This window comes from Musca domestica, unplaced genomic scaffold (assembly GCF_030504385.1).
Source record: "Musca domestica strain aabys unplaced genomic scaffold, Musca_domestica.polishedcontigs.V.1.1 95, whole genome shotgun sequence".
NCBI lineage: Eukaryota > Metazoa > Arthropoda > Insecta > Diptera > Muscidae > Musca > Musca domestica.
The window spans coordinates 2619891-2636987 of record NW_026712445.1 but is presented as its reverse complement, the minus strand read 5'-3'; positions in this window follow the sequence as shown (position 1 = coordinate 2636987).

The following is a 17097-nucleotide window of genomic DNA, read 5'->3' as shown; positions in this document are numbered from 1 at the left end:
ATGGCCATAACTCCTAAAATATTGACTTTAGAGCGTTTTTAGCTATTATTTGTGATCACTTTTTCAAGTGTGAATTAATCCAAATTTAAAATGGCCATAACTCCTTAAATATTGACTTTAGAGCGTTTTTAGCTATTATTTGTGATCACTTTTTTAAGCGTGAATTAATCCAAATTTTAAAATGGCCATAACTCCTTAAATATTGACTTTAGAGCGTTTTTAGCTATTATTTGTGATCACTTTTTCAAGTGTGAATTAATCAATATTTTAAAATGGCCATAACTCCTTAAATATTGACTTTAGAGCATTTTTAGCTATTATTTGTGATCACTTTTTATTTGTGATCACTTTTTTAAGTGTGAATTAATCAATATTTTAAAATGGCCATAACTCCTTAAATATTGACTTTAGAGCGTTTTTAGCTATTATTTGTGATCACTTTTTAAGTGTGAATTAATGAAAATTTTAAAATGGCCATAACTCCTAAAATATTGACTTTAGAGCGTTTTAGCTATTATTTGTGATCACTTTTCAAAGTGTGAATTAATCAATATTTTAAAATGGCCATAACTCCTTAAATATTGAGTTTTCAGCGTTTTTAGCTATTATTTGTGATCACTTTTTTAAGTGTGAATTAATCAATATTTTAAAATGGCCATAACTCCTTAAATATTGACTTTAGAGCGTTTTTAGCTATTATTTGTGATCACTTTTTTAAGTGTGAATTAATCTATATTTTAAAATGGCCATAACTCCTTAAATATTGAGTTTTCAGCGTTTTTAGCTATTATTTGTGATCACTTTTTTAAGTGTGAATTAATCAATATTTTAAAATGGCCATAACTCCTTAAATATGACTTTAGAGCGTTTTTAGCTATTATTTGTGATCACTTTTTTAAGTGTGAATTAATCCAAATTTTAAATGGCCATAACTCCTTAAATATTGACTTTAGAGCGTTTTTAGCTATTATTTGTGATCACTTTTTTAAGTGTGAATTAATCCAAATTTTAAAATGGCCATAACTCTTTAAATATTGACTTTAGAGCGTTTTTTAGCTATTATTTGTGATCACTTTTTTAAGTGTGAATTAATCAATATTTTAAAATGGCCATAACTCCTTAAATATTGAGTTTTCAGCGTTTTTAGCTATTATTTGTGATCACTTTTTTAAGTGTGAATTAATCTATATTTTAAAATGGCCATAACTCCTTAAATATTGACTTTAGAGCGTTTTTAGCTATTATTTGTGATCACTTTTTTAAGTGTGAATTAATCTATATTTTAAAATGGCCATAACTCCTAAATATTGACTTTAGAGAGTTTTTAGCTATTATTTGTGATCACTTTTTTAAGTGTGAATTAATCCAAATTTTAAAATGGCCATAACTCCTAAAATATTGACTTTAGAGCGTTTTTAGCTATTATTTGTGATCACTTTTTCAAGTGTGAATTAATCCAAATTTTAAAATGGCCATAACTCCTTAAATATTGACTTTAGAGCGTTTTTAGCTATTATTTGTGATCACTTTTTAAGCGTGAATTAATCCAAATTTTAAAATGGCCATAACTCCTTAAATATTGACTTTAGAGCGTTTTTAGCTATTATTTGTGATCACTTTTTCAAGTGTGAATTAATCAATATTTTAAAATGGCCATAACTCCTTAAATATTGACTTTAGAGCATTTTTAGCTATTATTTGTGATCACTTTTTATTTGTGATCACTTTTTTAAGTGTGAATTAATCAATATTTTAAAATGGCCATAACTCCTTAAATATTGACTTTAGAGCGTTTTTAGCTATTATTTGTGATCACTTTTTAAGTGTGAATTAATGAAAATTTTTAAAATGGCCATAACTCCTAAAATATTGACTTTAGAGCGTTTTTAGCTATTATTTGTGATCACTTTTTCAAGTGTGAATTAATCAATATTTTAAAATGGCCATAACTCCTTAAATATTGAGTTTTCAGCGTTTTTAGCTATTATTTGTGATCACTTTTTTAAGTGTGAATTAATCTATATTTTAAAATGGCCATAACTCCTTAAATATTGAGTTTTCAGCGTTTTTAGCTATTATTTGTGATCACTTTTTTAAGTGTGAATTAATCAATATTTTAAAATGGCCATAACTCCTTAAATATTGACTTTAGAGCGTTTTTAGCTATTATTTGTGATCACTTTTTTAAGTGTGAATTAATCCAAATTTTAAAATGGCCATAACTCCTTAAATATTGACTTTAGAGCGTTTTAGCTATTATTTGTGATCACTTTTTTAAGTGTGAATTAATCCAAATTTTAAAATGGCCATAACTCTTTAAATATTGACTTTAGAGCGTTTTTAGCTATTATTTGTGATCACTTTTTTAAGTGTGAATTAATCAATATTTTAAAATGGCCATAACTCCTTAAATATTGAGTTTTCAGCGTTTTTAGCTATTATTTGTGATCACTTTTTTAAGTGTGAATTAATCTATATTTTAAAATGGCCATAACTCCTTAAATATTGACTTTAGAGCGTTTTTAGCTATTATTTGTGATCACTTTTTTAAGTGTGAATTAATCTATATTTTAAAATGGCCATAACTCCTTAAATATTGACTTTAGAGCGTTTTTAGCTATTATTTGTGATCACTTTTTTAAGTGTGAATTAATCCAAATTTTAAAATGGCCATAACTCCTTAAATATTGACTTTAGAGCGTTTTTAGCTATTATTTGTGATCACTTTTTTAAGTGTGAATTAATCAATATTTTAAATGGCCATAACTCCTTAAATATTGACTTTAGAGCGTTTTTAGCTATTATTTGTGATCACTTTTTTAAGTGTGAATTAATCCAAATTTTAAAATGGCCATAACTCCTTAAATATTGACTTTAGAGCGTTTTTAGCTATTATTTGTGATCACTTTTTTAAGTGTGAATTAATCAATATTTTAAAATGGCCATAACTCCTTAAATATTGACTTTAGAGCGTTTTTAGCTATTATTTGTGATCACTTTTTCAAGTGTGAATTAATCAATATTTTAAAATGGCCATAACTCCTTAAATATTGACCTTACAGCGTTTTTAGCTATTATTTGTGATCACTTTTTAAGTGTGAATTAATCAATATTTTAAAATGGCCATAACTCCTTAAATATTGACTTTAGCGCGTTTTTAGCTATTATTTGTGATCAATTTTTTAAGTGTGAATTAATCAATATTTTAAAATGGCCATAACTCCTTAAATATTGACTTTAGAGCGTTTTTAGCTATTATTAGTGATCACTTTTTTAAGTGTGAATTAATCTATATTTTAAAATGGCCATAACTCCTTAAATATTGAGTTTTCAGCGGTTTTAGCTATTATTTGTGATCACTTTTTTAAGTGTGAATTAATCTATATTTTAAAATGGCCATAACTCCTTAAATATTGCGTTTTCAGCGTTTTTAGCTATTATTTGTGATCACTTTTTTAAGTGTGAATTAATCAATATTTTAAAATGGCCATAACTCCTTAAATATTGACTTTAGAGTGTTTTTAGCTATTATTTGTGATCACTTTTTTAAGTGTGAATTAATCCAAATTTTAAAATGGCCATAAATATTGACTTTAGAGCGTTTTTAGCTATTATTTGTGATCACTTTTTTAAGTGTGAATTAATCCAAATTTTAAAATGGCCATAACTCCTTAAATATTGACTTTAGAGCGTTTTTAGCTATTATTTGTGATCACTTTTTTAAGTGTGAATTAATCTATATTTTAAAATGGCCATAACTCCTTAAATATTGAATTTTCAGCGTTTTTAGCTATTATTTGTGATCACTTTTTTAAGTGTGAATTAATCAATATTTTAAAATGGCCATAACTCCTTAAATATTGAGTTTTCAACGGTTTTAGCTATTATTTGTGATCACTTTTTCAAGTGTGAATTAATCAATATTTTAAAATTGCCATAATTCCTTAAATATTGACTTTAGAGCGTTTTTAGCTATTATTTGTGATCACTCTTTTAAGTGTGAATTAATCAATATTTTAAAATGGCCATAAATCCTTAAATATTGACTTTAGAGCGTTTTTAGCTATTATTTGTGATCACTTTTTTAAGTGTGAATTAATCCAAATTTTAAAATGGCCATAACTCCTAAAATATTGACTTTAGAGCGTTTTTAGCTATTATTTGTGATCACTTTTTCAAGTGTGAATTAATCCAAATTTTAAAATGGCCATAACTCCTTAAATATTGACTTTAGAGCGTTTTTAGCTATTATTTGTGATCACTTTTTTAAGCGTGAATTAATCCAAATTTTAAAATGGCCATAACTCCTTAAATATTGACTTTAGAGCGTTTTTAGCTATTATTTGTGATCACTTTTTCAAGTGTGAATTAATCAATATTTTAAAATGGCCATAACTCCTTAAATATTGACTTTAGAGCATTTTTAGCTATTATTTGTGATCACTTTTTATTTGTGATCACTTTTTTAAGTGTGAATTAATCAATATTTTAAAATGGCCATAACTCCTTAAATATTGACTTTAGAGCGTTTTTAGCTATTATTTGTGATCACTTTTTAAGTGTGAATTAATGAAAATTTTAAAATGGCCATAACTCCTAAAATATTGACTTTAGAGCGTTTTTAGCTATTATTTGTGATCACTTTTTCAAGTGTGAATTAATCAATATTTTAAAATGGCCATAACTCCTTAAATATTGAGTTTTCAGCGTTTTTAGCTATTATTTGTGATCACTTTTTTAAGTGTGAATTAATCAATATTTTAAAATGGCCATAACTCCTTAAATATTGACTTTAGAGCGTTTTTAGCTATTATTTGTGATCACTTTTTTAAGTGTGAATTAATCAACATTTTAAGATGGCCATAACTCCTTAAATATTGACTTTAGAGCGTTTTTAGCTATTATTTGTGATCACTTTTTTAAGTGTGAATTAATCAATATTTTAAAATGGCCATAACTCCTTAAATATTGACTTTAGAGCGTTTTTAGCTATTATTTGTGATCACTTTTTAAGTGTGAATTAATGAAAATTTTAAAATGGCCATAACTCCTAAAATATTGACTTTAGAGCGTTTTTAGCTATTATTTGTGATCACTTTTTTAAGTGTGAATTAATCCAAATTTTAAAATGGCCATAACTCCAAATATATTAACTTTAGAGCGTTTTTAGCTATTATTTGTGATCACTTTTTTAAGTGTGAATTAATCAATATTTTAAAATGGCCATAACTCCTTAAATATTGACTTTAGAGCGTTTTTAGCTATTATTTGTGATCACTTTTTTAAGTGTGAATTAATCCAAATTTTAAAATGGTCATAATTCCTTAAATATTGACTTTAGAGCGTTTTTAGCTATTATTTGTGATCACTTTTTTAAGTGTGAATTAATCCAAATTTTAAAATGGCCATAACTCCTTAAATATTGACTTTAGAGCGTTTTTAGCTAATATTTGTGATCATTTTTTTAAGTGTGAATTAATCCAAATTTTAAAATGGCCATAACTCCTTAAATATTGACTTTAGAGCGTTTTTAGCTATTATTTGTGATCACTTTTTTAAGTGTGAATTAATCCAAATTTTAAAATGGCCATAACTCCTTAAATATTGACTTTAGAGCGTTTTTAGCTATTATTTGTGATCACTTTTTAAGTGTGAATTAATGAATATTTTAAAATGGCCATAACTCCTTAAATATTGACTTTAGAGCTTTTTTAGCTATTATTTGTGATCACTTTTTCAAGTGTGAATTAATCAATATTTTAAAATGGCCATAACTCCTTAAATATTGACTTTAGAGCGTTTTTAGCTATTATTTGTGATCACTTTTTAAGTGTGAATTAATCCAAATTTTAAAATGGTCATAATTCCTTAAATATTGACTTTAGAGCGTTTTTAGCTATTATTTGTGATCACTTTTTTAAGTGTGAATTAATCCAAATTTTAAAATGGCCATAACTCCTTAAATATTGACTTTAGAGCGTTTTTAGCTAATATTTGTGATCATTTTTTTAAGTGTGAATTAATCCAAATTTTAAAATGGCCATAACTCCTTAAATATTGACTTTAGAGCGTTTTTAGCTATTATTTGTGATCACTTTTTTAAGTGTGAATTAATCCAAATTTTAAGATGGCCATAACTCCTAAAATATTGACTTTAGAGCGTTTTTAGCTATTATTTGTGATCACTTTTTTAAGTGTGAATTACTCCAAATTTTAAAATGGCCATAACTCCTTAAATATTGACTTTAGAGCATTTTTAGCTATTATTTGTGATCACTTTTTTAAGTGTGAATTAATCAATATTTTAAAATGGCCATAACTCCTTAAATATTGACTTTAGAGCGTTTTTAGCTATTATTTGTGATCGCTTTTTTAAGTGTGAATTAATCAATATTTTAAAATGGCCATAACTCCTTAAATATTGACTTTAGAGCGTTTTTAGCTATTATTAGTGATCACTTTTTTAAGTGTGAATTAATCAATATTTGAAAATGGCCATAGCTCCTTAAATATTGACTTTAGAGCGTTTTTAGCTATTATTTGTGATCACTTTTTTAAGTGTGAATTAATCAATATTTTAAAATGGCCATAAATCCTTAAATGTTGACTTTAGAGCGTTTTTAGCTATTATTTGTGATCACTTTTTTAAGTGTGAATTAATCTATATTTTAAAATGGCCATAACTCCTTAAATATTGAGTTTTCAGCGTTTTTAGCTATTATTTGTGATCACTTTTTTAAGTGTGAATTAATCAATATTTTAAAATGGCCATAACTCCTTAAATATTGACTTTAGAGCGTTTTTTAGCTATTATTTGTGATCACTTTTTTAAGTGTGAATTAATCCAAATTTTAAAATGGCCATAACTCCTTAAATATTGACTTTAGAGCGTTTTTAGCTATTATTTGTGATCACTTTAAGTGTGAATTAATCAATATTTTAAAATGGCCATAACTCCTTAAATATTGAGTTTTCAGCGTTTTTTAGCTATTATTTGTGATCACTTTTTTAAGTGTGAATTAATCAATATTTTAAAATGGCCATAACTCCTAAAATATTGACTTTAGAGCGTTTTTAGCTATTATTTGTGATCACTTTTTTAAGTGTGAATTAATCCAAATTTTAAAATGGCCATAACTCCTTAAATATTGACTTTAGAGCGTTTTTAGCTATTATTTGTGATCACTTTTTTAAGTGTGAATTAATCAATATTTTAAAATGGCCATAACTCCTTAAATATTGACTTTTCAGCGTTTTTAGCTATTATTTGTGATCACTTTTTTAAGTGTGAATTAATCCAAATTTTAAAATGGCCATAACTCCTTAAATATTGACTTTAGAGCGTTTTTAGCTATTATTTGTGATCACTTTTTTAAGTGTGAATTAATCCAAATTTTAAAATGGCCATAACTCCTTAAATATTGACTTTAGAGCGTTTTTAGCTATTATTTGTGATCACTTTTTTAAGTGTGAATTAATCCAAATTTTAAAATGGCCATAACTCCTTAAATATTGACTTTAGAGCGTTTTTAGCTATTATTTGTGATCACTTTTTTAAGTGTGAATTAATCCAAATTTTAAAATGGCCATAACTCCTTAAATATTGAGTTTTCAGCGTTTTTAGCTATTATTTGTGATCACTTTTTTAAGTGTGAATTAATCCAAATTTTAAAATGGCCATAACTCCTTAAATATTGACTTTAGAGCGTTTTTAGCTATTATTTGTGATCACTTTTTTAAGTGTGAATTAATCAATATTTTAAAATGGCCATAACTCCTTAAATATTGACTTTAGAGCGTTTTTAGCTATTATTTGTGATCACTTTTTTAAGTGTGAATTAATCCAAATTTTAAAATGGCCATAAATATTGACTTTAGAGCGTTTTTAGCTATTATTTGTGATCACTTTTTTAAGTGTGAATTAATCCAAATTTTAAAATGGCCATAACTCCTTAAATATTGACTTTAGAGCGTTTTTAGCTATTATTTGTGATCACTTTTTTAAGTGTGAATTAATCAATATTTTAAATGGCCATAACTCCTTAAATATTGAGTTTTCAGCGTTTTTTAGCTATTATTTGTGATCACTTTTTTAAGTGTGAATTAATCAATATTTTAAAATGGCCATAACTCCTTAAATATTGACTTTAGAGCGTTTTTAGCTATTATTTGTGATCACTTTTTTAAGTGTGAATTAATCCAAATTTTAAAATGGCCATAACTCCTTAAATATTGACTTTAGAGCGTTTTTAGCTATTATTTGTGATCACTTTAAGTGTGAATTAATCAATATTTTAAAATGGCCATAACTCCTTAAATATTGAGTTTTCAGCGTTTTTAGCTATTATTTGTGATCACTTTTTTAAGTGTGAATTAATCAATATTTTAAAATGGCCATAACTCCTTAAATATTGACTTTAGAGCGTTTTTAGCTATTATTTGTGATCACTTTTTTAAGTGTGAATTAATCCAAATTTTAAAATGGCCATAACTCCTTAAATATTGACTTTAGAGCGTTTTTAGCTATTATTTGTGATCACTTTAAGTGTGAATTAATCAATATTTTAAAATGGCCATAACTCCTTAAATATTGAGTTTTCAGCGTTTTTAGCTATTATTTGTGATCACTTTTTTAAGTGTGAATTAATCAATATTTTAAAATGGCCATAACTCCTAAAATATTGACTTTAGAGCGTTTTTAGCTATTATTTGTGATCACTTTTTTAAGTGTGAATTAATCCAAATTTTAAAATGGCCATAACTCCTTAAATATTGACTTTAGAGCGTTTTTAGCTATTATTTGTGATCACTTTTTTAAGTGTGAATTAATCAATATTTTAAAATGGACATAACTCCTTAAATATTGAGTTTTCAGCGTTTTTAGCTATTATTTGTGATCACTTTTTTAAGTGTGAATTAATCCAAATTTTAAAATGGCCATAACTCCTTAAATATGACTTTAGAGCGTTTTTAGCTATTATTTGTGATCACTTTTTAAGTGTGAATTAATCCAAATTTTAAAATGGCCATAACTCCTTAAATATTGACTTTAGAGCGTTTTTAGCTATTATTTGTGATCACTTTTTTAAGTGTGAATTAATCCAAATTTTAAAATGGCCATAACTCCTTAAATATTGACTTTAGAGCGTTTTTAGCTATTATTTGTGATCACTTTTTTAAGTGTGAATTAATCCAAATTTTAAAATGGCCATAACTCCTTAAATATTGAGTTTTCAGCGTTTTTAGCTATTATTTGTGATCACTTTTTTAAGTGTGAATTAATCCAAATTTTAAAATGGCCATAACTCCTTAAATATTGACTTTAGAGCGTTTTTAGCTATTATTTGTGATCACTTTTTTAAGTGTGAATTAATCAATATTTTAAAATGGCCATAACTCCTTAAATATTGACTTTAGAGCGTTTTTAGCTATTATTTGTGATCACTTTTTTAAGTGTGAATTAATCCAAATTTTAAAATGGCCATAAATATTGACTTTAGAGCGTTTTTAGCTATTATTTGTGATCACTTTTTTAAGTGTGAATTAATCCAAATTTTAAAATGGCCATAACTCCTTAAATATTGACTTTAGAGCGTTTTTAGCTATTATTTGTGATCACTTTTTTAAGTGTGAATTAATCAATATTTTAAAATGGCCATAACTCCTTAAATATTGAGTTTTCAGCGTTTTTAGCTATTATTTGTGATCACTTTTTTAAGTGTGAATTAATCAATATTTTAAAATGGCCATAACTCCTTAAATATTGACTTTAGAGCGTTTTTAGCTATTATTTGTGATCACTTTTTTAAGTGTGAATTAATGAAAATTTTAAAATGGCCATAACTCCTAAAATATTGACTTTAGAGCGTTTTTAGCTATTATTTGTGATCACTTTTTAAGTGTGAATTAATCCAAATTTTAAAATGGCCATAACTCCTAAAATATTGACTTTAGAGCGTTTTTAGCTATTATTTGTGATCACTTTTTTAAGTGTGAATTACTCCAAATTTTAAAATGGCCATAACTCCTTAAATATTGACTTTAGAGCATTTTTAGCTATTATTTGTGATCACTTTTTTAAGTGTGAATTAATCAATATTTTAAAATGGCCATAACTCCTTAAATATTGACTTTAGAGCGTTTTTAGCTATTATTTGTGATCACTTTTTTAAGTGTGAATTAATCAATATTTTAAAATGGCCATAGCTCCTTAAATATTGACTTTAGAGCGTTTTTAGCTATTATTTGTGATCACTTTTTTAAGTGTGAATTAATCAATATTTTAAAATGGCCATAACTCCTTAAATATTGACTTTAGAGCGTTTTTAGCTATTATTTGTGATCACTTTTTTAAGTGTGAATTAATCAATATTTTAAAATGGCCATAACTCCTTAAATATTGACTGTAGAGCGTTTTTAGCTATTATTTGTGATCACTTTTTTAAGTGTGAATTAATCAATATTTTAAAATGGCCATAACTCCTTAAATATTGACTTTAGAGCGTTTTTAGCTATTATTTGTGATCACTTTTTTAAGTGTGAATTAATCAATATTTTAAAATGGCCATAGCTCCTTAAATATTGACTTTAGAGCGTTTTTAGCTATTATTTGTGATCACTTTTTTAAGTGTGAATTAATCAATATTTTAAAATGGCCATAACTCCTTAAATATTGACTTTAGAGCGTTTTTAGCTATTATTTGTGATCACTTTTTTAAGTGTGAATTAATCAATATTTTAAAATGGCCATAGCTCCTTAAATATTGACTTTAGAGCGTTTTTAGCTATTATTTGTGATCACTTTTTTAAGTGTGAATTAATTAATATTTTAAAATGGCCATAACTCCTTAAATATTGACTTTAGAGCGTTTTTAGCTATTATTTGTGATCACTTTTTTAAGTGTGAATTAATCAATATTTCACGATCACTTTTTTAAGTGTGAATTAATCAATATTTTAAAATGGCCATAACTCCTTAAATATTGAGTTTTCAGCGTTTTTAGCTATTATTTGTGATCACTTTTTTAAGTGTGAATTAATAAATATTTTAAAATGGCCATAACTCCTTAAGTATTGACTTTAGAGCGTTTTTAGCTATTATTTGTGATCACTTTTTTAAGTGTGAAATAATCAATATTTTAAAATGGCCATAACTCCTTAAATATTGAGTTTTCAGCGTTTTTAGCTATTATTTGTGATCACTTTTTTAAGTGTGAATTAATCAATATTTTAAAATGGCCATAACTCCTTAAATATTGACTTTAGAGCGTTTTTTAGCTATTATTTGTGATCACTTTTTTAAGTGTGAATTAATCCAAATTTTAAAATGGCCATAACTCCTTAAATATTGACTTTAGAGCGTTTTTAGCTATTATTTGTGATCACTTTAAGTGTGAATTAATCAATATTTTAAAATGGCCATAACTCCTTAAATATTGAGTTTTCAGCGTTTTTAGCTATTATTTGTGATCACTTTTTTAAGTGTGAATTAATCCAAATTTTAAAATGGCCATAACTCCTTAAATATTGACTTTAGAGCGTTTTTAGCTATTATTTGTGATCACTTTAAGTGTGAATTAATCAATATATTAAAATGGCCATAACTCCTTAAATATTGAGTTTTCAGCGTTTTTAGCTATTATTTGTGATCACTTTTTTAAGTGTGAATTACTCCAAATTTTAAAATGGCCATAACTCCTTAAATATTGACTTTAGAGCGTTTTTAGCTATTATTTGTGATCACTTTTTAAGTGTGAATTAATCAATATTTTAAAATGGCCATAACTCCTTAAATATTGACTTTAGAGCGTTTTTAGCTATTATTTGTGATCACTTTTTTAAGTGTGAATTAATCAATATTTTAAAATGGCCATAACTCCTTAAATATTGACTTTAGAGCGTTTTTAGCTATTATTTGTGATCACTTTTTTAAGTGTGAATTAATCAATATTTTAAAATGGCCATAACTCCTTAAATATTGAGTTTTCAGCGTTTTTAGCTATTATTTGTGATCACTTTTTTAAGTGTGAATTAATCAATATTTTAAAATGGCCATAACTCCTTAAATATTGAGTTTTCAGCGTTTTTAGCTATTATTTGTGATCACTTTTTTAAGTGTGAATTAATCAATATTTTAAAATGGCCATAACTCCTTAAATATTGACTTTAGAGCGTTTTTAGCTATTATTTGTGATCACTTTTTTGAGTGTGAATTAATCCAAAATTTAAAATGGCCATAACTCCTTAAATATTGATTTTAGAGCGTTTTTAGCTATTATTTGTGATCACTTTTTTAAGTGTGAATTAATCAATATTTTAAAATGGCCATAACTCCTTAAATATTGAGTTTAGAGCGTTTTTAGCTATTATTTGTGATCACTTTTTTAAGTGTGAATTAATCCAAATTTTAAAATGGCCATAACTCCTTAAATATTGACTTTAGAGCGTTTTTAGCTATTATTTGTGATCACTTTTTTAAGTGTGAATCAATCAATATTTTAAAATGGCCTTAAATGACTCCTTAAATATTGAGTTTAGAGCGTTTTTAGCTATTATTTGTGATCACTTTTTTAAGTGTGAATTAATCAATATTTTAAAATGGTCATAACTCCTTAAATATTGACTTTAGAGCGTTTTTAGCTATTATTTGTGATCACTTTTTTAAGTGTGAATTAATCCAAATTTTAAAATGGCCATAACTCCTTAAATATTGACTTTAGAGCGTTTTTAGCTATTATTTGTGATCACTTTTTTAAGTGTAAATGAATCAATATTTTAAAATGGCTATAACTCCTTAAATATTGAGTTTTCAGCGTTTTTAGCTATTATTTGTGATTACTTTTTTAAGTGTGAATTAATCAATATTTTAAAATGGCCATAACTCCTTAAATATTGAATTTAGATCGTTTTTGGCTATTATTTGTGCTCACTTTTTTAAGTGTGAATTAATCAATATTTTAATATGGCCATAACTCCTTAAATATTGACTTTAGAGCGTTTTTAGCTATTATTTGTGATCACTTTTTTAAGAGTAAATTAATCAATATTTTAAATTGGCCATAACTCCTTAAATATTGACTTAAGAGCGTTTTTAGCTATTATTTGTGATCACTTTTTTAAGTGTGAATTAATCAATATTTTAATATTGCCATAACTCCTTAAATATTGAGTTTTCAGCGTTTCTAGCTATTATTTTGATCACTTTTTTAAGTGTGAATTAATCAATATTTTAAAATGGCCATAACTACTTAAATATTGAGTTTTCAGCGTTTTTAGCTATTATTTGTGATCACTTTTTTAAGTGTGAATTAATCAATATTTTAAAATGGCCATAACTGGAGTTTTCGGCGTTTTTAGCTATTATTTGTGATCAGTTTTAAGGCTTGAATTATGAAAACAGCACGTGTCTGTCATATTTGCCAAGATTTAACTTAACCCTTGGTATAGCACTTAATAGCAATGCATACAAAGCATAAGAATGCCTTAACAGTATTTATTTCCCTTTCGTGGCAACTCTTTATGGGAAAATTAAGTGTAGACTTCAAATCGTATTAAGAGTAGATTTGTCAAAGCAGAGGTATGGCCATAACATTTTATCTTAGTCGAGAACCATGTACAGCTGCAAGTAGCAATGACACGCACCATACGGTAAATGTACAGTGGTGGACAAAAGAATTGGTACATCTTACTTTAGCCAATTTAACAATCATTATATATTTAGATCTTGGTGTTAATCTATGATTGCAGGATGCCAATAACAAAAGGACATCCATTATAATATAAGACAACAACGTTACGCTCATGTTAATGCCTTTAAAAATTTTAAATGTCATCTCAGAAATATTTTAAGCGCCTTTATCGACCCTTTTAAAATTCCATTCTAATATGTACTTGTATAGCTCAACATGTACAAAACGTATTAAATGAACTGTTATGCCTGTTGGTATTCGAGAAATATTTCTACCCCCAAATTTAAAGGACAATATAGTGTCGGTAAATTCTTGTCATGCGTTATGGTTAAAACAACCACTGTACGCAAACTGTTTTATCGACACTAAACGTATCCTTGTGGAAAGTAAAAAAGATAAATGTGTATTTCTTAAATAGAGATTGTCGTCGAAAAAACAATCACCCATTCCATAGCGTCCCTCCGTCTGTCTATTGTAGTCACACTTTCTTTCGAACGAATTGAGATGGAAGGCTAAAATTTTGCACACATGTGTATTCTACCAGTAGACGTAAATGGAAGATGTCGGTCCACGTTTTCGTACAACCCCAAAATTTAAAGGGTATTTTCTGAATTTTTTGAAAATTTTCAAGTTCCTTTCAAATGGAGAATCATATTAAAAGTTCGACCAGGTCGCTTATTTCCCCGTTTTTTTAATAAGGTTTAAATTTTTTTCTAAGGTAGCAGCGAACAATGGTAGTAGTCTCAAATATTTTTCATAACTATTATAACAGTTTTAAAAACTGACAATGATACATAATCATACAGACATAACGTATAACACAGTTGTTCTAAAACATTATTGCCACGTTTGCTAATTTACTAACATTTAGAGATTTGGAATAAAATTTATAGAAAACAAGGTATGTACATCAAAACCATCATCTATAAAAACGTATAATTTTATATAATTTAAAAATATTAACAATGAATCTATTACAATTTTACCCATAAAAATTTTCTACAATTTTGCTGAATCAAACTTATTTTAACATAACATTATTCTGTGTACAGTTTGGAAATCATATTAAATAAAACGGTTGTTGACCGTACTTTGGCAGAACAAAAGTACAAAGTCTTAAAGCTTTTTCCCCCTTCATGAAAAACTAACCAGCAAAGTTAAAACACAATGCTGAAAGCTTCAGGTAAAATCCACCATGGAATTAAGGGGAATTTTATACAGATTCCACAGAAGGAGAGAAAAGCTTTTCAAAATTTAGCTGATAGAAAATAAATTTAATTTAATATTAAATTGAATATTACCATACTATAGTATTGAATTTTGCTACTTCTAATATGTTTCATTGGTATAAATTCTGAAGAAATAAACGTAGGATTATTTTTATACCCTCCACCATACTATGGAGGGTATATTAACTTTGTCATTCCGTTTGTAACTCCTCGAAATACTCATGTCAGACCCAATAAAGTGTATATATTCTTGATCAGCGTAAAATTCAAAGTCGATTTAGCGATGTCCGCCTGTTGTTATCACGCTATCTTTCGAACGAATCGAGATAGAAGGCTACACATTTTTTTAAGTTCGCAAATGGGCCATGTAGGTTTTCATAGAGCCCTCATATAACGGTACCTCCCGATATTCGGTATATATATTTTGGCGACATTATTCATCGGAATTCGGTATTTTGATGATTTTGGCGAATTCGGAATTGTTTGGCGATTTCGGAATTGTGTTAAATTTGGTATTTGAAATTCGTAATAGATACTACAGCCTATGACAAAAAATTGTCTGTGCAGATCCATGTCTTCATATAGCCCCCATATAACAGTACCTCCCAATATTCGGCATTTTGATGATTTTAGCGTCATTATTTACCGGAGTAGTTTCAAATTACGTATTTAGAGTTCAAAATGGGAAGTACGGTCTGTGACAGAAAATTGTCTATACAGGTATAGGTCCCATATATCAGTACCTCCCTATATTCGATGTTTTGACGATTTTAGGTACAATACTCACCGAAATTGTTTGAGATGTCGTACTTAAAGTTCGTAATTTATGCTACAGCCTGTGAAATTGTCTATGAAGGTCCAGGTCTCCGTATAGCTCCATATATACAGTATTCTGATGATTTTAGCTACATTATTCACCATTTTCTTCAAGTTTCGAATTTAAATATGGTAATGGCTTACGACAAACAAAGCCTATGTATTATCACGTCGTAGAGACCCCAATATAACGGCTATATTCTGTATTTTTAAGATTTTAACAGAATTTTTAACGGATTTTGTTGTTGCCAAATAGTAAAGAATAAAACATAGAACATTTATTTTCAATTTTATGCGAACAATTGTTTGTCAAAATGTTAAACTTTTGCGGGGAAGATACCAGAAAGAATGGCCAGATAAATTCCATATTCACATAAAATCTCTGGTTGAGAAAAATATTTCGATGTAAAAAGGTTCAAATGAATCGCTGACTTATTTCGCAAGTTGGAAGAGATATAAGTATTGAAAAATGTACCACGTAGAGGGGGATGTACCAGAAGGTGTGGACCGATATCTATCATATTACACCAGATCTTCCATTAGATAAAATATTGGGATATGTGAAATTTGCAGAGAATAGGAAGATTTTTTCGCATTTTATGATCGTTTTTTTATCCGAAATTTTGACTTTTTGTGGGGAGGTATTGGAAGGAGTGGATCGATGTACTTCATCTTCGTACCAGATATTCTGTTGGTAGAAATATTGGGATGTACCAAATTTCTATTTTGAGTTATAATCATTCAAAATTTTGACACTTGTTGGGGAGGTACTTGAGCGAGTGAGCCGATATAGTCTATCTTCCCAGCTGACCTAGCACTGATACAAATATTATGATTTGCAATGTGTAAACAAATGTGGAGATCCTTTCCTGTTCTATCAGATAAATTATTTTCTATAAAAATGTTGACCTTTTGCGGGGTAGGTACCAGAAGAAGTGGACCGATACTGCCCATCTCTGAACTCGATCTAAGTTTGATAATAATATTCCGATGTATCATCAAATCAAAATCAGAATTTTCAAAACACTTCAAATATTCTTATACAGATTATGGAGCATTACATCCTTGGCTTGTGTGTAAAAATCATTTGTCTTTTAAAATCTGAATTTATTGACCAACATTCTTTATACTTATCTTGTTTCAATATTAGCATCAATAAATAGATCAAGAGCGAAGATGAGGTCCTTTTGTTACTTAATCCACAAATCGACGAGATTTTTGATATTTGTATCAGACTTAGGTCAAGTGCGAAAATCGGAAATATCAACCTACTCCTCCTGCTGTCACAAGTTCTAAGCCCTTATAAACTACGAACTATACACAAAATTATAATTTTACCGCAGCAAATTTAATAGCACCAAGGT